Here is a 24,049-nt window from a genome sequence, read left to right as displayed (position 1 = left end):
CTAGGAGATTCTGAGTTCAATCCCAGGCAGAGGAGATTTATATTTAAAGAAATTAAATATTCTTCTATTTTTCTTCCTAGTATCCTTCTACCCATATGAAATGGTGACAAGTGGATGAAAGATATTTAATTTCTCTTATATTTATTTGCCATTCAAAAAAAAAAACTAAGTAACAATCATCACCTCAAATACCAATCTGACTTAAATTAATGCATGTCGCCTCTTCAATTGCCTTTAACTTGACATACTTAATAATCTCCTTCCCCTATTTATAGCTACGCCATCCTACCAACAAAAAGTTTTTAAACCCTGCCTCCAATGACGGACAAAGAAATTCAAGATCCATTGAAGAAAACTATGACAAATTTAATTCAAAGTCTGGTCAAAACCTACTTTGACAACTATAAATGAAGGAAGAAACTACACAAAACATAGAATGTGAAATGCCATTTACCTATCAATCACTCTCACAAATACTTTTATCATAATCACAAAAATGCAGAGCTCGCTAACCTCGAGTGCTTACGTTTCTCCATCATACTCACCGAAAAACTCATCACAACCTATGAGGAAATGGTACTCATCATTAAAAAGGATCCATGAGAAGACAAATCTATGCACATCAATGATTTTGGTAAATGTAGAAATGTTGTTCATGTTACAGTTTTAACATCGATGTACAATGTCAACGTAACAATATCATGAAAAATTATGTTTGAATTATGATCATCTTAGTAATTTCGTGAATGTTACACTTTTAACATTTTCACTTTCACATCATTCCTTCGACTCAGTCTCGACGCACTTCATCAACCTAATTCAAACTTGTGGCGTAGTGCAAGACTTTTTACTAGTTTTTATAATAAAATCATGATCAAGATAAAACCACTTGTTCATAAAACCACAATTCAAAAAAAAATCCAAGATCAGAGTATAAGTGAAATCATTCCGGAAGTCTCAAGAACATAAAATTTGTTGATGTGTGTATGTGTATAGTCACGTCTTCGCATTTCCATGATCAAAAGAAGTACGTGAAAAATATTTAATCCACAACTGTAAGCCAAAGCTTAACGAGTTCTCCAAAATACCACATACCACATACCACAATACACATACAATGCATACAAATCAAGACTCTCGAATCTCGTGTCGTCCATACAGTGACCAATCTCTCAGCTCTCGTTCTGATCTAACTGACTACAAATAACAACTAATAACTCTAGCGCACGTCTAGTCACGACTAACAACTCTAGTGCATGTCTAGTCATCCCAACGGTCAACGGATCTCATGTATGTGAACACGAGTAATTTGGGCTCTTGGCTCTCGTGTCGGTCCACCATAAACTCCCTACACATAACATACCAACATATCATACATGCAAAAGACTATACCAACATACTTTACTAATCAACATACTACAACATAACAACATCCTAACATACATAGGACACATATTATAATATATATAATATAATGAGAAAACTCACATGAGTTCAAGAGTCGAAAGGCCAAACACTAGAAGTACTACATAGCCAACTACTCACACCACCTAATCCAAACAGAGGTCAAACCTCAATCTACAACTCAAAGCCCACAATTTGACCAAAAATCAAACCGATCAAAAGTCAACCGTCAAGGCGTCAACGGTCACCCCGAGACCAAGGATAAGTTGCACTGTTATCATGGTATGTAAAAGTAGTATATAGAATCATTAAAAAGATGACAATGATGACTATTAGAAGAATTAACTTGTACTTATTTATTTCTTTTATAAATTTGAATTATGTTTTATATCTAATAACTAATAGGTTAAACATTGTTAAGAATTTATCTAAAATGTGTTATTATTTGATACAACTATTGTAATTATTTTATTCAAAAAAAATATTATTATTATAATACTGTAGTGCTAAGAATTTATCTAAAATGTACTATTACCTGACAAAACTATCGTAATTATTTTATTTAAAAATATTTTTATTCTAATAATATAGTTTTCTGGTTATATATAAATGACCAAAAATGTAAGTTGGTTGTTATTTTAGATAAAATCTATCACAAATTATAATAATATAGTTTTGTGATTATATATAAATCATAATATTTTGATAATAAATACAAAAATTAATAGTCGTGAAATGGATATATTAATTGTCGCTAATAAATAAAGCAATAGGATCCGTGGCGCAATGGTAGCGCGTCTGACTCCAGATCAGAAGGTTGCGTGTTCGATTCACGTCGGGTTCAAATCCCCTAAACATCCTAGATCTTTTTCAACTGTTTCTGTCAACCAACAGGTTCCGTGCTAAAATTATTAATCGAATTATGCTTTTGCTTATTAGCGTTAGATGAAATAACTCTAACATTAATGTGAAGAGCTCAAAGCTTGTGGGAGTTACGAAGATGGATAAGCATTTATAGTAAATATTCTTATATCATATATGGGCTAATTAATTTACAAATACTTTTTGACATCTAAATATATCAAATTCATTGTCTACAACATTATATGAGCATGTATGGCAATATGCTTTGGAGAACTTTTAGCTCTACAATAATTTGGCTACCACTTTGTTAGAAATCAAATGGATCAAATTTAAGCTTTCTTAGGGCTGAAAGTATGGCGTTTTGCTGTCAAAACAGAGGAACACAGGGACAGAAAGGAGCTAAACCAAATGGCCTTTTTTTTTTTTGATAAAATGAAAAACAAAGTTACAAAGGTTAGAAGGAAAAATGAAGAGTTGTTGTCTTAATTCTTATGCTTTCATTCCACATATAGAACAAGCAGTTACAACTAGAATTTAAAAGCAACAGCTAGTCAAACAAGAAATCTAATCACATATCCTTAAATCAAGGAAAGAATGGGTGTGGTGTGGTCTAAAAGGTCGAACAATGTCAACAAAAAAAAACATGGGCTATCTTTTTTAAACAAAAAATTGACATTTATGTTCACTATTAACTTCTCTTCCAACCTGTCATGACTCCTCGAATTTTGTGAGGTCGAATGTCAAAGTTCTTGAGCAGCTGCATTAGAAAGAAATAGGAAACATTCATATTAATTTTTTTACATGTTTATTTGGAACCCATTATTGTATAAAAAAAATGATATATATATATATAGAGAGAGAGAGGGAGAGAGAGTATGTATGAAGAGAAAAAGTTACCCTGTTTGAAAATCCTTGTAAACCCCAACCATGGCTTCAGCCTTGTGATAAAAGGTATCCTTGAGTGAGATCACAATACTCTGTAAGCCATTCGATTTTGATCTAATGAATCCAGCAACCTTAGCAACATTCAAATTATCAAGTGCTGCATCCACCTCATCCAGTATAAAGAATGGCGATGGCTTGTAACTGGAACAAATTAACAAAACTAAAATGACATATATACCCTTAAAACAAAACACGCATGAAATGAAATTTTGTTACCTGTGGATGGAGAAAAGTAAAGCAAGGGCTGCAACCGTCTTTTCCCCACCTGATAGTTGCTCCATGTCACGGAAACGTTTTGTAGGTGGCATAGCACTGTACTTTATTCCATGCAAAAATGGTTCTTCCTCGTTTTCCAAGTTTAAATATGCACTGCCACCTAACGGATGTCTGCTGCTCTTTGTCAATTGCTTATAGATTTTGTCGATGTTACCAGATATATGCTCCAACGCTTCCATAAAACGAGTAAGCCTGTAAAAAAACAATTTTTTTTTTTTTAAAAAAAAAAATGTTCATTTTGTTAACATATAAATTTACCTTCTGGTCCTCACAGCTTCAAACTCCTTGGCTATCTTTTTCGCTTCATCTCTGGCCAATTCAAACTCTTTGATGGCTGTTTTCTCTTTCTCCTGCAATGCGGTGTATTGATCTAGGGCTTTCAAGTTAGGGGTCGTTTGGTCAATTTCTGATATTATGCTTCCAATTTTCTGTTTAAACTCTGCTTCCACCTTCTCCCTTTTCAGCAGGTGTCGTGTTATGCTGATGTGACCCACCGAGTTGACTGAAATCATACACTTCCATGGGATCAGCCACAGTTGGAAGGGTGATTTGGTCTAACTCACACTTGTCCAAAATATCCTGTTTCTTGGAGTTTAATTGCGTGATTAGAGTCTCCTTGGCATCTATCCTGTTTTTAAGTTTTGTTATATTGGTTGTAGAAATAGAGATCTTAATTTTCCATTGTTTCATCTCCTTCTCACACACCTCTGATTGTGACTTCCACTCTACAAATCAAAGAAACAAAATCATCACAATTTTTTTTTATCAACAATCATATATTTTTACAAGAACATGCATTAATTATTACATACCCTTTATTTCTTCCTTTAATGTAGCAAACTCTTTGGTCACTTTCTCTATACTCGATTTAACTTCTTTCTCTCTCTCATCAACCTCAAGCAAACCTTTTTTGAATTCATTCTTTGATAATGTCAGCTTTGCAATTCGATCTCCCATGTCTCGCTTTTTCTCATACTCCAGCCTGAAAATAAACACAAATTTCATAGAGATTAGTTTAATTAATACGAGTAAATCTCTTTGATTTTGAAACAAGTTGCAAATTCATAAACATACTGGTATTTGATTTTGGACTGCTGATTATGCAAACGAAGCCTTTCATCAGCCAGTTCATGGTGGCTTTTTTCATACTCGTGGATATTTTCCACCCCAACAGACTCGCTGAATCTTTTGTAAATTTTGTCAACAATCTCATTGATTCTCTTCTCGAGTGATAAAATCTTGTGTTGTCTTGAGGAAATCTTATTTCTTATCTGCAACAAAACCCTCGAATCAGATCCATGTAAACTGTATATGGTCAACCAAATCACAGGATCTGACTTATTGTTGCAAGTTCTAACACCACCTCAAGAAGACGAGGTTCGATATCACCAATTTTACTTTTTATATTATTGTATTCCGATATCAACTTTGATCGTTTTTCCTTTGTATATTCCTACAATAGAATAATGAAAAAGACGTGATATCATATCAGATTATCAGGAACTTTAATAAGAAAAAAGAATTTGATAATGTTCAACAACCTTCTCAATCTCTGCATACTGAATTTTCTTTTGAACTCCATTGATCTTCACAGATGCTTCAGACTCCTTTAACTGCATTTCTCTTATGGACCCCACCTCTTGCAACTCAGCTTCAAACCCTTCTTTTTCTTTTTTAAGATCTGAAAATATTTCCATGTGTAAACAGGAATTAAGATTAAGAGAATTTATAGGTAAGTTAATTAATGCAAAAATAACAAACCTTGTATTTTCTTTTTTTGTGACCTTGCATTCATTTCACGACTTGTGCCAACAGTCATGGTGCCAGCCTTTGTTAATAAAATTCCATCAATGGTTACAACTACAAAGACATCAAAACTTTAAATTTTAAAAGATCCTGTAGAAGAAAATCAAAATATGTAGTACGTGTTTAAGACATTTACCTCTAAATCTCTCTCCTGTCCAACTCAGATGCTTAGCTTCATCAAGATCATCACAGACTAAAGTATTCCCCACAGCAAACATGATGGCCTTATTCAGTACTTGATCATTTGTTTGATTGTTAAGTAAACAAGCTTATATATAACTGATTGCATGTGGGGTCCCAAATTGAATTAAAATCTATATATATATATATATATATATATATATATATATATATATATATATATATATATATATATATATATATATATATATATATATATATATATATGAGAGTTAAAAGGATATAGGATCACATCAATGATAAGCCTTGCAGTTCCACCTAAGGCACGCAGCTTCTCAATAATTGGCTCAACTCGGATTGAGTTAAGAGGTATAAAAGTCATTCGAGGAAGCCTTTGGTCATTCAAATACTGCACAAAAATAAAAAGTGAAATACAGAAATGCATCAACAACCATAGTATATACATATAATCATATACCTTGATGCATTCTTTTCCTGTATCCTCATTATCAACAACTACAGCATCTATAAATCTGCCCATAGCAGCAGTAACAGCAAGGTTATATTTATCCTGTGTTGACTTGAAAAGGTCAGTCATACGACCATGAACACCAGGAAATAAACGCATGAGAGCCTCAACTGTTTCTGACAACTTTGTATCCCTTTCATTTGAATTTTTATCAGCCTTCAACTCACGTAATTTATTCTCCAAATCACTTATATCACCCCTCAACTTCTCATATTTTACTTTGGAATCTCCAAGCTTCTTGGTGATGTCATTTTGTTCCTTTTTGAGTCGTTTGAGGTCTTCATTATGTTCGTCAATGGCTTCTTGAATCTTCTTTAGTCTACTTTGCATTTGTTTCTGTTGTGACTCAAGCTCTTGTTTCCTACTCTCTAACTGTTGAAGATTCTCTTCCAGATTCTTTTCAGCTTCCACGTCAGCATGTTGTTCCCTATCTTGGACATCTTTTTCGTCCCTTAACCTGATAGTCTTCATACCAGCTTCCTCTTTACTGCAACAAATTAACCACATTTTATAATTAATTTGTAACAAATAAGTAAGTACTTAACTACTTACATGCGATTATAGGCCTCCAACTGATGAGCAGTTAAGTGAAGTTGCTGCTTCCCTTTTTCAGATTGAGCTTTTGTTTGTAAGTTATTGAGTTGGTTTGTAAGGTCCTCCAAGTCATTCTGAAGCTTCTGTATTTCAACCATGTGTTTCTTCTTCTCTTCTTTCCTTTTCTCAAGCTCTTTCTCAGTGTTTTCAAGTTTTGCAATCAACCGAAACTTCTCCTCCTTTGGCTTCAGAAGCTCCTGTTGCTATTGAACCAGCATATCATCTATATATAGTAAGCAACTGATAAGGATGCAGAGCAAATAGAAAAAGAACTAACATATTTATCAATTTTATTTTTCTTCTCTGCAAGCTTCTTTTCTTGTTTATCAATTTCTTTTCTATATTTAGCTTGTTCCTTTTCTTTTTTGCATGATTCATTCTCATAACCACCCAATTCATTCTCAACTTCTTCAAGTCTACTACTTTCAGCTTGAATCTCCTGATTGGCCTTCTCAATATCGTTTTCTATGTTAAATAACTGCCACAACAAGTGTTCCTTCTTTAAAGATCTCTGCAAAAAAAAAAAAAAAACAGGTAATTAAACATATGAGCAATACTCATTTCAAATCTAACATGTAAAACACACACACACAGATACATGCATGCATGGGGATAGTGAAACCCTAGGATGACATACCAACTCTTGTTGCAGACGCATATGTTTCTGGGCCTCTTCCTTGTGCTCCTTCTTCTGCTTTCTCTCCATGACAATTGTCCTTTTCTTCTGATAAGCAAGTGTAGACTTTTCCTCAGCTGCACCTTTCTTTTCTTCTAGATCTTCATACAATCTCTTATCTTCATCAGACCCACATATTTGCTCAAGAAGCACCGTAAGTTCTCTAGGAGTTTTAGATGCGATAGACTCCACATCACCCTGCATTTGAAGTGCCTTAACTTAAAGCCTATTAACACAATACATGTTCACTTTAACAATGAAAGGACAGTCGTGTATCATAAATAATTAACGTATAAGCAAGGAATTTAAACTTAAAACCAAATAACCTGAAAAACCAGAAAATTCCTGGCCTTCACGAGAATTCCAAGAGATTTCAACCTGGCATTATAATCATCCCAATTCACAACCCTATCATCGATCATGTACTCACTTCCCCCGGCACCAGTAATAATACGAGTAAACAAGAGTTCAGTACCGTTTTCAAGTCGATAAACCAACTTAACAGAAGCCCTACGACCTCCTTGCTCCTTTTCCCGGTCGTCAAAAGCGTAAATCAAGTCCTTCAACTGCCCGCCTCTGAGTTGACTGGTTCGAACACCGAGCACGAAGCTTATAGCATCCATGAGGTTAGACTTTCCAGAACCGTTGGGACCAATAATCGCGGTGAAATCAAAGAAAGGACCGATGACTTGGTGACCTTTGTAAGATTTGAAGTTCTCGAGTTCGATCCGATCAATTTTGCCTTGCGAAGCCATTGCTGGCATGATTTTTGAAACCTGGCGTCGACAAATAGGTGGTTTATGGGAATAGGAAATTGGTGCTGTTTTGGCGGTATGATAGGATTTGTGGACGAAGACATGAAGGTTAATACCCGTGTTGGACCGGGCCGGGAAAAGCCGAAGAATCGGTTTTTATGTGCACCCATACACTTTGGACTAGGGGTGATCATTTGGACCGGTGGACCGGACCGGACCGGTGAACCGGACCGGACCGGACCGGACCGTTTTTTTGGACCCCCGGGCCGGTTCTCGGTTCTAAGATTTCTTGCCGGTCCGGTCCGGTTTTTACCGGGTTTAGAACCGGTTGGACATGATTAAGATTTTTGTAACGTTTTTTAAACGCACATAACTCATTCGTTTTAAGTCGGATTGACCTGCGGTTTTTTCCAACATTTAGTTTACAGTTTGTAGATGAATTTAGACTATAGTTTTGTTTATTTTGGTATTATATTCACCGTGTTACAATCCTTCAAAGTAGAGCTATCAAAGCTGAAAAAATTCAGCTTTTCAGCAACATTTTGTAAGCTGTGACGGTTTTTAAACACCTATAACTCATTCGTTTTAAGTCGGATTGACCTCCGATTTTTTTCAACATTTAGTTTACAGTTTGTAGATGAGTTTAGACTATAATTTTGTTTATTTTGGTATTATATTCACTTAGCTATAATCCTTTAAAGTAGAGCTATCAAAGTTGAAAAAATTCAGCTTTTTAGCAAGATTTTATAATCTGTGACGTTTTTTAAACACCCATAACTCATTCGTTTTAAGTCGGATTCACCTACGGTTTTTTCCAACATTTAGTTTACAATTTGTAGATGAATTTAGACTATAATTTTGTTTATTTTGGTATTATATTCATTGAGTTACAATCCTTCAAAGTAGAGCTATCAAAGCTAAAATATTTTCAGCTTTTTAGTATTATTTTATACTATAATTCCGAGTCCGCGTTTAGCACTTGTGGTAGTGTTGTAAGTGAGTATCAAACTAGTTTATCAACATTGATAGTTGAAGCTTTGTTATGCACCCATGATTGGGTGATAAAGTTTACAAATCCGATAGTTGACAACGTTGGTGACATCTTGAACGATGATGATATAGCTTTGGATAAAAAAATTACAATATTTATTCTTTTTTTATATAATTATTACTTTTTATTAAATACTAACAACATTTTCATTTGTGTTTATTTAGAGATTGCACAAGCTTTAAATATGTTACATATTGATTTTAAAGTTTAAACTATGATTTTTGTTGTTACGGTAATACTTTTGTATGTTTGTCTTAAAATTGTTTAACTTTTGTTGGTGAACTTGATTTATATGTTAGTTGCTTTTATTTGGAAAATTAATTTTTGCAAATTGCAAGTTATAATATTATACATCAATGTAGATTAGTTAGGCATGAAACGGAAACATATTAATTTTGCAAGTTATAATATTATACATCAATGTAGATTACTTATTATACTCTCTGCAATTAAAGTTGTACCGGTCCAAACGGGTCCAAAAACCGGAAAACCCGGACCTGGACCCGGACACGGACACGGACACGGACACGACCCATCCGGTCTGGTCCATGGTCCACAAAATTCTCCATAACCGGTCCGGTCCAAGAGCCGGTCCGGTCCGGTTCGGTCCGGGCCGGTCCAAATGCTCACCCCTACTTTGGACCACGGGTTCGAGTTTTTAATTGTTAAACATATTTGAACACGTCGAATAAAGAATTTTTTATAAAGGTTATATTACAAGGATGGTCCATGTGAGTAGGAGGAATCTTCGAGTTTGGTCTCTAATAATTTTTTTTTTAAATTCGGACTTTTAAAAGAAAAGTCTCTCGTCAGACTCTCTCCATGACAATTGTCTTTTTTTCGGAAAATTCTTGGGTCCGCCCCTGACTCTCATCCATTTCTTTTTTAGTTTAATTTTTATTTATTTATTAATTTATTATTTTATTAACAAAGAATTGATATAAATAATACATGTGGGTCCCTCCGTCATTGCCCCATTCAACCTTGTTCTTCCCTCGACCTTTCTCCCGTCTTCAATTCCTTCATCCCAACTCCGACAAATTCACTAAATCTCTGGCAAACGCAAACCAATCAAACCCCCCCTCTTCACCGGAGAAACAATTTTCACCAGAAAAAACAAATGGCAACGGAAATCAACAAGATTTTGGTCACCAGAGGAACGGGCAATGTGTGATATCTACATCATATCTCGTCGCCACCGCTGCTCTGGGTATTTCCGACGAACAGAAATCATAAACCAAAAACCTTCTCCTCTCCCTCTCTCAACTCCGGTGAACTAACCCTAACCCCTGAAGTCGGAACACTGTCAATGTCGCTAGCATCTCCGCCATCATCGTCAGCATCTTCGATTTACTCTGTCGGAAAAAACCACACGCTATCTCCAACATCTTATATGTACTCTATCATGTTTTTTCTTACTTAATCCAGTTCGATTTTGATTTCTGGATTATGGTTAGATTTTTTTTCTCAAGTTTGATTTTGCTTTCATTTGATGTTTGTCTGATTCTGCATCAGTTTGATTTATTGTTTCTTTTAGTGTTTTTTCTTATTTGGATTGGGGATTTTTGGTTTAAGTTTTTCAGGTTCGATTGTTTCAAGGAAGTTCATAGCAACAAAAAAATGCAGATCGATGGTGGTTGTTTCAGGGACGACGATGGTGGTAGTTTCATGGGCTAAAGTGGTGGTTGTTTTACAGGCAATTGTTGGGATGGATCCGGAGTAGGTCATTAAAGGTCATTCCAGAAAATCGGCGGGGATGGATTCGCCTGTGACATCCCCATTTTTACGGCTAGAAAATATTGATTTTGTTTATGCTTTTTAATAAAAATCAGAGTAAATTCTAAAAAAAGTGTTGCGGAATTTGCTCCTAAAACAAAATATGATATAAATTTATCAAAACATTTCTTAAAGAAATGTATTTTCATTACATTACAAAAACTCGGGATGTCAATCATCAATACAGACCATAAGCATAAACCAAAAAAAGAAATAAACATCTTAGGCCACAAAACATAATCTGGCCTCAAATCCATAATCTCTCGTCAAGTCATCCAACTATGCTTTTGCCACTACCTGTAATACAAGAAACTAAGTGGGTCAGGCTGGGGAGCCTGGTAATCATATAGGTTTTTCAACCCACGATAAATAAGTTTACTATTTTCAACAATCCTTAACCCGATTTACCCATTCCTATTATCCTCACCTAACGTCCCTAAAGCATCTATCATAAAGGACCTATCCTAAGGAATTTCATCGGGATGGACACTACTGCTAAGGGGATTCCTCAGCAATAAATGTCCGTAAGGCAACCATGGGGGGGGGGGGGGATGGAGTACACCAGTGAACACTTCGTTCACAAACACCTACAGGTTGCGAGCCTTATAGCGTTCCACTAGACTTCCTAGAAAAGTCCGTGGTCGTCATCCATACTCCGCTAAATCACTGGAACAACGTCAACATTGAGGCCTCTCATCATTTAATTTCACCACACACCAACTATTTCATCTACCCATGTTCTACCAAACACATTTGTAAATATAAAATACATACATGGTCCAGATGTGTAAACAAAAGCTTACATCTTTTATTCAGCATAACTTTCAAGGCATAAAAAAATATACAGTCTAGATCTGAGAAAAAAGTTCAAATCTGAAAGAAAGAAGTTCAGATCTTTCATCCAACATAGATCTCAAAGTACACAGTTTAGATATGAAGAAAAAGTTTAGATCTGAGATGAGGAAGTGTAGATCTGAAGGAAAAAGTTTCAGATCTAAAAGAAAGAAGTATAGATCTTTTATCCAACAAATATCTCAGGTAAACAGATAACATATATACACACATAGTACATATTTTATATAAAATACTTCATATTTATGTGTAAGATAAAAGTGACTATACACTCACCTGATACGGAGTGATTTGGATAGCACCTCGCTTCTAAAAATAACCTTCTTTGACAAAACCGGAAAGTTTGCTTGAAAACCGGGCTCTGTGTGGGCAGAGTTTCAGACTGAAAAACTCTTTTTCTTGGAGCCTTCGGGCTCTCCGAGGCCTTCTTCTAGTGCTAGGAGGTTTACCTAGGCTTAGTAGGGGTTAGGGAGGTAGTGAGAGAAAGTAGAGAGAGAAAGGAGTGGTAAATTGGTGAAGAAATATGGCAGCCCCCGGCCTCCTGTTATAGCTTGCGAGGCCTCGGTACGTTGGGCGTACCTTGGACCTACGATCGGCGTAATGCTTGATCCGTACACACGTGGCGAGACTTCGGTGGGGCGACGTGGCTCGTTGTGGACCGAGGAAAAAGTCAATACGTGGGGCGTACCTCCTTCGTATGCGGGGCGTAGTGCGAACGCTAAGCGTCCAAAGGTACGCTAGGCGTACCCCTTCGCACAGCCTTCGTGATTTCCCACTCCAACTTCAAAAATTCATAGCTTTCACGTACAAGTTCCATTTTCAACGTTTTTTATATCCACGCGTAGGCGGGACCATACTCTACGGCTTTTGTTTAGACTTTGTCGGCTAATTCTCGACCGATTTTAAATTTAATAGTATGAGAAGATTATACTGTTTAACGTTCGTGTAAAACTCATAACTTCTACATATGGACTCCGTTTTCGTCTGTCTTTTTACCGTTGATCTACTGTTGACGAGATCTTCAATTCTCGTTTAAGTCGCGTCGGCTAAAATTCGTTTGATCTACATTTCAAACTTCGGGTTATGCCTTGCTGATCCGAAACTTAGAAAAATCATAACTTCCTCATACGAAGTCATATTTGGGCGTTCATTTTACGCACGCTCTCGGTTTAACGAACACTACGAATTTCGTCTAGATCACCAAGGCTAAAAAGTCATCTATCGTAAATTTACTATTTACGTCCCGCAGTGTTGTGCCGGTTCTGTCGTGAAACTTCGACATACCATAACTTCTTCGTTATAACTCGGGTTTCGGCGCTCTTTATATGTCCGGAATCCTTTTCACGACCACTACAACTTTCTTCATAGATATCAGGTTTATCTAACATTTTATTTTTTATTTATTATATTATTATAAACAAGTAATGAGCACACAGAAGCACATAATTCACGTAATATTCAAGTAATTCATCTATATTACTTTAAAATGGGTTACAATGGTTGACCTAGACTATTACATCATCACATCAATGCTTAGCCTCGAAACATAGGCGTTACAATTCTCTCCCCTTTAGGATGATTCCGTCCTGGAATCATGCATCAGCAAACAGATGCAAATAGCGACTCATCATGTCACTCTCCGTTTTTCAGGTGAGATTTGGCCCATTTGAATGTTTCCATCACACAAGTACTAAGTCGACCATCTTGCGTCGCAACTTCTTCGTCTTTCGGTCAACAATCGCCTCGGGCTCTTCGATTAGCCTCTTATTCTCATCCGTCCTTAACTCTGAAATCGGAATTATGTCGGGAACTTCTCCCGTGAACTTCCTCAAACAACACACATGGAATATGTTATGAATACCATCTAGTTCTTCAGGTAATTCGAGCTTGTAAGCTTGGTTCCCAATCCTTTAAAGAACTTTGAACGGTCCAATAAGTCATGGACTCAACTTTCCTCGTTTCCTAAATCTTATAAGTCCCTTCCATGGTGAGACTTTGAGCAAAAATGAATCCCAAACTTCGAATGTCACCGGTCGCCTCCTATTGTCAGCATAGCTCTTTTGACGATCCCGAGCTGCTAACATCCTTTCCCTGATCACTTTCAGCTTTTCAGCAGTCTGATGGACTATCTCGGGAGCCATAAACTGCTTTTCTCCGGCTTCAAGCCAACAAGACGACATACGACACTTTTGTCCATATAAGGCTTGATAAGGTGCCATCTTGATGCTCGAATGGTAACTATTGTTGTAGGAAAACTCTACTAGAGGCAAATGTTCATCCCAGTTACCTTGAAATTCCAGGGTATATGCCCTTAGCATATCCTCCAACGTTTGGATTGTTCTTTCGCTCTGACCATCAGTCTGCGGATGGTGAGCTGTACTTAAACACAATTTTGTACCCAATTCCTCTTGCAGACTTCTCCAAAACCTTGATGTGAAATGACTATCACGGTCTGATACTATCGTTAAAGGAACACCGTGAAGTCTTACTACTTCCTTCACGTAAGCATTGGCGATCTTATCCATCGACCATCTTTCGTTAGCTGCTATGAAGTGTGCACTCTTAGTGAATCGATCAACGACCACACAAATCATGTCGTGACCCTCCTTCGTTCTAGGCAGTTTAGTGACAAAATCCATGGTGATGTCCTTTCCATGGGTACATGTAAAGGTTCTAAACTCCTATATGGTTTCTGATGTTGTGCCTTAACTCTCGCACATGTCACACACTTGGCCACATACTTCTCAACATCAAGCTTCATTGTCGACCACCATTAATAGGGTTTCAGATCCCTATACATTTTTGTGCTGCCAGGATGAATTGAGTACATGGTCTTGTGAGCTTCTTCCATCAGAAGATCTCTTATTCCTCCTGTAACATCCCAAAAATACAGGTAAAAAATTTCATTTTTAAATACCTTATTATAAAACCAACAGTATAAGAAAACATCCATAATATCATGTCATGTCAAAACCCAAGTAGAAATAATCAAAACACGTTATCATAAAACAATATCAGAGTGTAATCCCAAAGATCTCGTGTGCGGAAGACCATAGTGTGATGCGCTGCGATCAAGCCGACTCCTTTCCTTTAAACACGAAGTACCTGAAACCAAAACTGAAAACCGTAAGCACGAAGCTTAGTGAGTTCCCCCATCATACCACATACCACACAATCACATAACATACATACTGCCAGGCATTTCTGGGGTGCCCGACCTACCCGGTACGACCTTTCTAGAGTGCCGACATACCCGTGTCAAGCCATTCTGGGGTGCTGACTACCCACGTCAAGCCATTTTGGGGTGCTGACTACCCATGTCAAGCCATTCTGGGGTGCTGACTACCCTTCGGTCCTAGCGACCAAACCTCAGGGACTATTTCACCCCCTACTGCTACTACTATCAGATATCACAACATAACATATTATCAGACATATTTGGGGTGTCTGAACTACCCTTCGGTCCTAACAACCGAACTTGGGGACTGCTCCCCTCCTACTACCTCTAACTCATATAACAGATCATGCTAGCATATAAACATAACATCACATACTGTCAGACGTATCTGGGGTGTCTTTCTACCCTCCGGTCCTAACAACGGAACTCTACTACTATCACATATAACATATCATGCTAGCATATAACACATCAAGTAGTAGCAAACCTATATGATATCACAGAGACAATCATCTATCATACGTCTCCTACTGGTGGGTCGGCATTGTGGCCTTAGACCCACCGCTACTGGAAGGTAACTCACCTCACACTGCTGAAGTCCCGTAGACACAATCCCACACTGCTGAAGTCCCGTAGACTCGACCCCAGCTGTTGGCTGACAGATTCCCGAACTGTCAACACCAAAATAACATAATTACTACATCACCCCTAACTTGGCTTATTCAAGCCCAATGCCCAATCCATAGGCCCAAAGTCAATTAGAAATCAAAGCCTAACACATGGCCCAATTTTCCAAATTGGGCCTAGGCCTACACATGGTCTCATTCTAAGGCCCAACATCATATAATCATTAAGGCCCAAACTATGGCCCATCTATGGCCCAATTTTCCAAATTGGGCCCAAGCCCCTTACATGGACCTTACCCCAGACCCATTAAATTATTCTAGTTCATTGGCTTGACTTTGGATGGCCCATTAATTACCCAACCCTCAAGGCCCAAAAATAAAGCCCAACAATAAACCCAAGTGAAATTAGGGTTTCACATAAAATGATTATTAGGGTTAAGTTTCCTACTTAACCCATTAAGGACTTAATCCATTAAGTCCATTATCGCTTAGATTATTCTTGGCCAAAGTTTATTATTTAATACTTCAAGTTATTAAATAATTCTCGTGTGTCCCGATTAATTCCCCAAACTAGGGTTTTATTGGCATTAGGGTTTTCCAATCCAAATATTAGCCCATTTATCATTTTGTTGGTCTTTTATGTCAATTAGGGCTTTATTGGGCCTATTAAGCCCACTAAAATATTATTAAGCCCATTAGGGTTTTATTAGGGTCCATTAGAGTCCATTAAGCTTCATTGGGCCCATTTGAGCTTCTTTCAGCCCATTAGGGTTTCAAGCATCCCCAATCGAGTCAACTCACAAGACTAGCACACCGCCACCCAACACGGCAGCCGGTGGCGGCAGCCACCACCTCACGGTGGTGGTTCTGACTTTCTTTATTCCATTTTTGGACATTTACATCACTAAAACCCCAAAATTACGCACACACACACTAATACAAACACCTATACACAATAATCCGGTGGCCGGCGGTGGTTCTCGGCTTTCCGACTTGACAAGCACATATAACACACATTTTGAAGAGTATCTCACTCACCAGCCACCCACCTGGTGGCTCCCGGCGGTGGCAATAGCGAATCTGAGATGGCAGCCACCACCGTGAGGTGGTGGTAGCAGCGGCTCTGTTGGTTCCTAGACAAGCAGCAACAAAGGAGGCGGTCGACGGCGACTCTAGCTTGGGAACAAATCATAGGCGAAGGAACGTGATGGGTTGAGGAACCGTGAGCGACAGGAGCGGCGACTTCGTCCTCTCATCGGGATTGAACACAGCGGCAACAACGATTTCGTCTTCACTATGTGACACATCAGCAAAAGATGAAAAAGAGGTGTGGTCACGAATGGCAACAACGTCGACAACGGGGCGGACTCCCGTTGGTGGTCTTCATCACCCCCACGATGGAATGGTGACAGCGTTGTGACGGCTTGGTCGTCAGCAATGAGAGAAATGGCGGCGCCTGGCGGTCTTGCTCGATCGGAAACACAAAGGTGGGGAGTGATTGTTTCTTGATGCAGGCGGATGAGGAGGCTCCCAACATTGTGGCGGCTGTAGAGAACTCTAGATAGGGTTAGGGTTTTGTTCATCCAAACATGGGAGGGAAAGAACGCACGGGTTTAAAGTCTCGTACCCCATCCAAACTTTCTACAAATTTGTCACCTCTAGTCCCTCCTTACCATATCCTTTTCAATTTAAATCCAAAAGTTACCCTTTAGCCCTTACTTCCATAATTCCTTACAAAATAAATCCCAAAATTACTAAACAACCCCTCCTCCATAATTTATTCTTAAATTGAATCCAATACTTACACTTTAACCCCTTCCTTCATGATTTTATTTCAAATTAAACCCAAAATTACCAAATCACTCTCAACTTCCAACATTCTTTACAAACTAATCCGTGAATTACAATTCATTCCCCAACTTCTATAATTATAACTTTTAACTCCTCGAACTAACACCTTGCTCATTTATTCTTGGTTTTAGGGATTCTATACGTTTATTTATTTATTTTAGGCTACCATTCGTTCACTAATTTATTTATTTAACTAATAAATAAACGGGTGTTACAACTCTCCCCCTCTTAAATTAGATTTCGTCCTCAAAATCATTCCTTACCATTCCTTGCTCGCCCAACCACTCTAGTAGCATTGTCACCAATCTGGGCACGCCCTAGCCTTCCCAGGGTAGCCATGACCAATCCTCGTATAGCCCTAAAATCCGCAGGTGTCGAATTCCTTGCAACAAGACCACATGTACTCTGTTCGAAATCTGCTGTCTCGAGATGGTCTGAATCCCTGGTAGACCACTCATACAAAATCATTACCGATGGAACCAGCCTACTTATCCCTCAACTGACTACTTAACTTCTGATAGCATGTGGTTCCCACCATAAACCCGGGGTCACAAACCCAATTACCTCCGCAGATCACTTATTCTCGGCTAAGGATCAGCTAATCCCGCTGTGAGTGACTTGTCACTCCCCAATAAACCACCTATTCCGTGCGCATATGCAAGTAAAACACACATACTGTCACTGCCCAAACGTTGAAACTGCCCGAACACTGAACTGCCTGAAACAGTATATGCTGCTACATAGTTGCTTACCAAAAGATACCGAGACCTCTTGGGTCTCAATTCGCTTGCTAATCCTCTGAAATACTGGGTTTCCACCCGGCTGCGGAGCCAAAGGACTCCCTACTTAGTCACCTCACACGAAGTCTGAACGAAATCCTTCTCTGGAACTAGTTGTCACTAGTTATCATGCCACTGTGACTCTAATAACCTCCTAATACAACCGATCGAGCCCATGTGTCGAATCCTGACGTCATCCAATCCAAGACTAAAAGTGATTGCTACTTAACCAATGGTAGTCTTACATCACAAACGACCTTAAGCAATCCATTGCTTCCATGATCTCATAACTGTAGTGGCGCTCCTACAGTCTTGTCATTGGCTCAACCAGACCTAATCTATCCGGGTAATTATGAATCCAATCTGTGGATTCCAGTATCCTCACTGCTACACCCGAACTGGTGGGCACTACTGTTCATTTCGCGTCCTAACAACACTTTCATGCCATCTACCAACCTAGTGAATGCTACGGCTACACCCGCAGACTTACAACACTCCATCACTATCTAGCTGCTAGTGAATGCTACGGCTACACCCACAGACTTACAACACTCTAACACTATCTGCCAACCTAGTGAATGCTATGGCTACACCCGCAGACTTAAAACACCCCTCACACTATCTGCTGCTAGTGAATGCTACGGCTACTCCCGTAGTCTTACAACACTCTAACACTATCTGCCAACCTGGTGAATGCTACGGCTACACCCGCAGACTTACAACACCCCTCACACTATCTGTTGCTACTGAATGCTACGGCTACTCCCGTAGTCTTACAACACTTTCCAAACCGGGTCGAACACACACTCGACCTAACCCTCAACTGAACTTGAGTCCTCACCGGAACCCTAACCTGGTTCTCGAAACCTGCTATCACGTGACCCCGTTGTATCAATACCGTAACCATGCCCATGATCAAGCGTCACGGTAAACCACGAAATCATCTACACCCTCCGGCAGGGTGAGAATCGATGTCTCGCACAACCGCTGTCTGAGAACCTCAAAGGCTGCCTGCTGCTCGGCCCCCAACTAAAGGCCATCGACTTCTTGGTTAGTCGGCTCAAAGGAACCTCAATCTCGGAGAAGTCTTGCATAAATCTCTGGTAATAACCCGCTAGACCCAGGGAATTTCGAATCTCAGATGAAGCCCTCGGAATCTCCTACTACATCACGACCTCTACCTTGGCCAGATCGACTAAAATACCCTTCTGTTTGACAAGGTAGCCAAGAGATTGCACCTTGCGCCACCAGAACTCACAGTTGGATAACTTTATAAAAAGTCTCTCCCCCACTTAGATTCGACTAAGTCTTTAATTACATGAGAATTGAAGGATTTCCATTCCTTCTCGCTTTCTAATATCCCACCGATGACAACTTGTGCCTGCCAAATCTAGCGTTTAATCGCCGATCAAACCTTGAGATCTCCCATCCTCGGAAATCTCGATGAGTACTCTTGAAATCTGATCCAGTTTGACACCTCAATCCATCTAACATGCTGTCAGTTGAAGACCTTAATCTTCACTCTAGCTGACGAATCCTTGTTCCCTCTCCCAATATTGCAGTACCATTGAACTCTAACCGAACACGGCCCATGTGAAAACACAATTCTATTGAACATCCAATGACCAACCACTTATGCATCTAACACCCGCGACTGACACTACCCTTTTCCTGTCACCAGTTCTGTCCTAGCAACGGTAGTGCCTTGAACTCCAAAGTTCATCCATAAACAATTACCGACCATACTTGAACAATGATAGAACCTCTGAATGTTGACTTCATTGGAGAACAATCACTCCAACCCTGATCGAGTATCCTCTAAATAATACTCCTGCATAGGCCTCGCAAAGATCCGAAATGATAACGGTATGCGCGGAACCCACTCCGCAAGATGCGTCCCTCTTTGGGTTCATCAATGACCTTTCTGTTGGATTAGTGTCTAAGTCCATAACTATTTTGGTATGTACTTGACCCGATGGTGCATGGCCCTTTTGGGTTGCCTTCACCAAAGCAACTTGATAGGATGAATTATGGAGAGAAAGGATTAAATATGATTTATTAATATATTATGGGAATAGTATATTAAAGGAGAAATCATATTGTTTAATTAATATTAGTCAAGAATTAATTGGTAATTAATTTTGTGACTAAAAGAGATTAATTAAACTTAAGGGACTGGAATTGTAATTATAAGATAATTGTAATTTGGGCCATGGATTGCCTTGTATTAAGGAGTGGACGAATTCTATGGGGAAACCCATAAGGAAATCGTCCAAGGCCTTAATTAAAGGAGTCCATGGGTTGCTTAGGGCTTAAGCATCCAAATTAGGGTTTCCTTGTTAGATAACCCTAATAGCCTCATTATATATAGACCCCTTAAGGACCAAAAACGTGGATAAGCTTTGTTCTAGGGTTTCACACGTTTTTGGGCAGCCTCCATCCTCTCTCCTCTTCATCCTCTTGCTTATGGTGTTTGTGAACCATTAGAGGAGTGACATTTGTGACTCTAGGCTTTCTAAAGTCAATACAAGGAGATTTGGGATTTTTATTACTACATAACAATCAAGGTAACATCTTAAACCTATTCTTATGTTAATATGATTACTTGTATGCTAGAATTAGGGTTTATAGTCTTGGATAACTTGCATGTACAATAGAGAAACCTAGATCCAAACATTAGGGTTTGTATGAGTATATAGGATGTTCTTAGGACCAAAACCCATCAGTGGTATCAGAGCCTAGACTGGTTTCTATTGTATTGATGCATTGTATGATTGAAAAATTCGATTTTTGTGGTTCTGGAGGCTGGACTCGCCGAGTCCATGCTGACTCGACGAGTCCATGCCTGACTCGGCGAGTCGACTGGTCAGATGGAGGGAAAACCGGGATTTCTTGCTGTTTTTGCTTAAGGATAGTTGCCTTATCATATTAGATCAATATAAATCCGATTTTATGATATATTTGACTATATTCTTGATCTAATTGAAGATATTTATCAATTAATAAAATATTTGCTTCCTTATGTGATAATTGATTAATTATTTTGATTAAATTGGTAAATTGTTTTGCAAGAAATCATTAAATAAATCGAATATGGATAATTATGTGATTAAATGTTAATTAAGATTATTTGTTATTTGATCCTTGTTGTTATGAAAAGTTTCATATTTTCCCCTTTAGGTTTTATAGTTTAAATTTGACCTCAAAAGTATTGTTGTTTTGAAATTTAAATAGTTGAAACCCTAATGTTTTGAAAGATTTCAAAACTTGCCCTCAAGTTTTGGAATTTAAATTTTGATTAATAGTTTAATTTTGATGTATATTTAAATTATAAACCCTAATGTTTTGAAATGTTTCAAAACTTGCCCTTAAGTTTTGGAATTTAAAAGTTGATTAAAGGTTTTATTAGAAATGTTAAATTCTAAAACCCTAGTATTGTTTTGAAAAGTTTAAATCACACCCTTATGGTTTTGTTAATTGATTAAGGTGTATAATTAAAAGAGGTTTAATAATTCCATAAAAGTTTGGTTTGCAATTTAATTGAATTAAAAGTATAATTGTTAAATTAGACCACCTAGTATTTTAAAAGTGTAAAATACACCCTATACTATATATAACATTAAAAGTCTAACATTATATATATATATATATATATATATGTATGAGTAAAAGTCAGTCTTACCGTTAGTAGGCCTCATTCACGAAGCTGGTCTATAAGGGGTGTTTAAGGAAATTGCCTATTAAATAGCAATTGAATGGGTATCCACTCTTACCCACCGCACTCTTTACTAGTGGAGGGTCGTTAGCCGAACGGATAGGATATGCCAAAACCTTCCATTATAAGTATAATGATATACAAAAGTAACTAAATGTTTTACAAATTCCCAATCTTAGTTACTTAGGCAAAAGTGAATTGATGCAATTCCATGAAATTACACTTTTTGCCCTTGCGAAGACGTTAGTGGAGCGTGTGTGGTTTACTGACACACTAAATGGTTCTAAGCAAAGGTAGAAAAGGGTGACTCAATGTTTGTCATAGTTCGGTGGAGCGTGTGTGGTTTACCGGCACATCGAATAGGTGACTGTAACATGTGAGGGCACCATGTAAGTTTGCATGGTTATTCACACCCGCTTTGTGATCCTCGGCATCCCAGTCACAAACAAGAGGGGCATATCGAGATTTAAACATGCCATTGAAATGTTCAATGAATCTCAAAGGATCTAGGAGTTTTCATATATTTAAAACTTAAATTTATTTTTCGTTTTTCATGGTGGAAATTAGTGAATCGTCATTCACTTACCTTTAAATGTTCTGCAATTTGGGTTACGACATCCCTCTCCCGAGTTGTAGAATATTGTGTTGGGTCCTAGCCTTAGTATCTCATTTGGGTGAATTACTAAGGACTCAATCAAACAACTAACTTGAATTCGTTTTCTCCCGTTTTGTAGATGTCAAAGTTCGACAACTATGGTCTTCCCAAATCCCGTGGAACAAGCATTCCACATGAAGATGGTATTCCACGATTCGATCAAGGAACAAGAAATCATGCTTCACTTACTCCACCTCCTCTAATTATTCTCCCTAACCCACAAGTTCAAAGGCTTGAAAAGTTCAAGATCACTCAAGCCCTTTTGGCAAGTAAACATAAAGAAGGAAAGCCGATGTGTGCACACGTCCTAGGGATGAAGTCACACATTGATAGGTTAAGAATGTTGGGATCCGTTGTCTGTGAGGAAATGGCTGTTGATTGGGTTCTTCAGTCACTTCCTAACTCATATAGTGAGTTCGTAAGAAAGTACTATATGATGAACCGCGACGTGACCCTTATAGATCTCACATATATGCTTATTGCTGCTGAATCAGCAATGGTTTGGTGCAATAGAAAAGCAAAGTTGATTGGTCAATCTGCCTTCAAGACCTCTATGGATATAGAAGATGGCAACGAAAGACATTCCATGATCGAAAAGTTTGATCATAAGAGAAAGACAATGTCTGAAGTAGTTCCATGTCTTGTTCCAAAAGAGTCAATTTGCTTTTATTGCCAAAAGAAAGGGAATTGGAAACGAAGCTGCCCCATTTACCTAAGAGATCTAAGAGATGGGAGAGTCGAAACGTATGACTCTAATATAGGTAAAATCCATTAACTAACTCTTCTAAGCTTCTATTCTGGATTCTTAATACATAATGTGATAAGATTACAATTGATGTTTTGTAGGATCAAAGAAAAGAAAGGAATCTTAAGGGAAGAAGTGAGCAGAATCTAACCGTGAAGGAATGGATTTCGATCGCATTTCTCGAAGATTAGATTCTTGAGCTACTACTTAGAGTTAGAATTAGATTGCTAAGAAAGATGTATTAGCATAAGTTTTTCAATGAGTTGCATTGTAAGGATAAATTTTTCCGCAATAAAATAAATTTTGATTTTTGTATTATCCTTATGATGGCGTGTATGAAAAATTGATGTTAAAATGTTTATATTATTAGCAATAATGGATTTGATTCTTATTTATGTCAATTATGGAAATGTCGAGAATTTACCAAATTGGGAGAGTTTCTCATCGCCCAAGTTTCAATTGGAAAGAAACTTGGAATCATGCAACTTGGTTGCACGATGAATGAGAAATTTCATATTTGGAAATAAGACTAATTCATTGACAAAGTGTCAAGTGAAGGACTAGGAGATCGAGTACACAAAGTTGTGTGTTGATCAAAGTCCACCATAAGAGTAACAAAGATATTTGTCATGATTTACAAAAGGTTTAGTAAATATGATTATACTTACAAGATTAAGTGTAATTATGAATTGATTGAAAAAGTTTAAATCAATAGCAGAACGAATAAGAAGAATCAAGTAGGCAGAAAGATAAAAGTTTCTCCATTCTAAGAAGAAGGGAGAGTAGCTATTATGCTTTATGATAGGTCTTAATGATTAAGAACCATATCTC

The 24,049-nt window shown here is 37.9% G+C and overlaps 1 non-coding gene and 1 pseudogene across 2 annotated transcripts; one reads left to right on the top strand and one right to left on the bottom strand.

Annotated features, from left to right (window-relative positions):
- The first annotated feature begins 2,176 nt into the window (after nucleotides 1-2,176).
- TRNAW-CCA (transfer RNA tryptophan (anticodon CCA)) lies at nucleotides 2,177-2,248 on the top strand. The gene has a single exon. It is a non-coding gene; the product is annotated as a tRNA-Trp (tRNA).
- Nucleotides 2,249-2,755: 507 nt separating this feature from the next.
- On the bottom strand, nucleotides 2,756-8,052 carry LOC145100937 (structural maintenance of chromosomes protein 1-like; annotated as a pseudogene). Its single transcript, XR_013705369.1, has 16 exons — nucleotides 7,562-8,052; nucleotides 7,197-7,433; nucleotides 6,837-7,070; nucleotides 6,518-6,762; nucleotides 5,915-6,452; nucleotides 5,721-5,845; nucleotides 5,432-5,541; nucleotides 5,251-5,349; nucleotides 5,031-5,170; nucleotides 4,853-4,942; nucleotides 4,564-4,760; nucleotides 4,302-4,471; nucleotides 3,748-4,214; nucleotides 3,430-3,681; nucleotides 3,166-3,354; nucleotides 2,756-3,025 (listed from the first exon to the last, which is right to left on the bottom strand). The product of XR_013705369.1 is annotated as a structural maintenance of chromosomes protein 1-like (transcript).
- Nucleotides 8,053-24,049: the final 15,997 nt, after the last annotated feature.

Source organism: Lactuca serriola, chromosome 4, assembly GCF_051521515.1.
Source record: "Lactuca serriola cultivar US96UC23 chromosome 4, Lser_US96UC23_V15, whole genome shotgun sequence".
Lineage (NCBI taxonomy): Eukaryota > Viridiplantae > Streptophyta > Magnoliopsida > Asterales > Asteraceae > Lactuca > Lactuca serriola.
The sequence above is the reverse complement of the archived record's forward strand: the minus strand, read 5'-3'. Positions and strand labels throughout refer to the sequence as shown.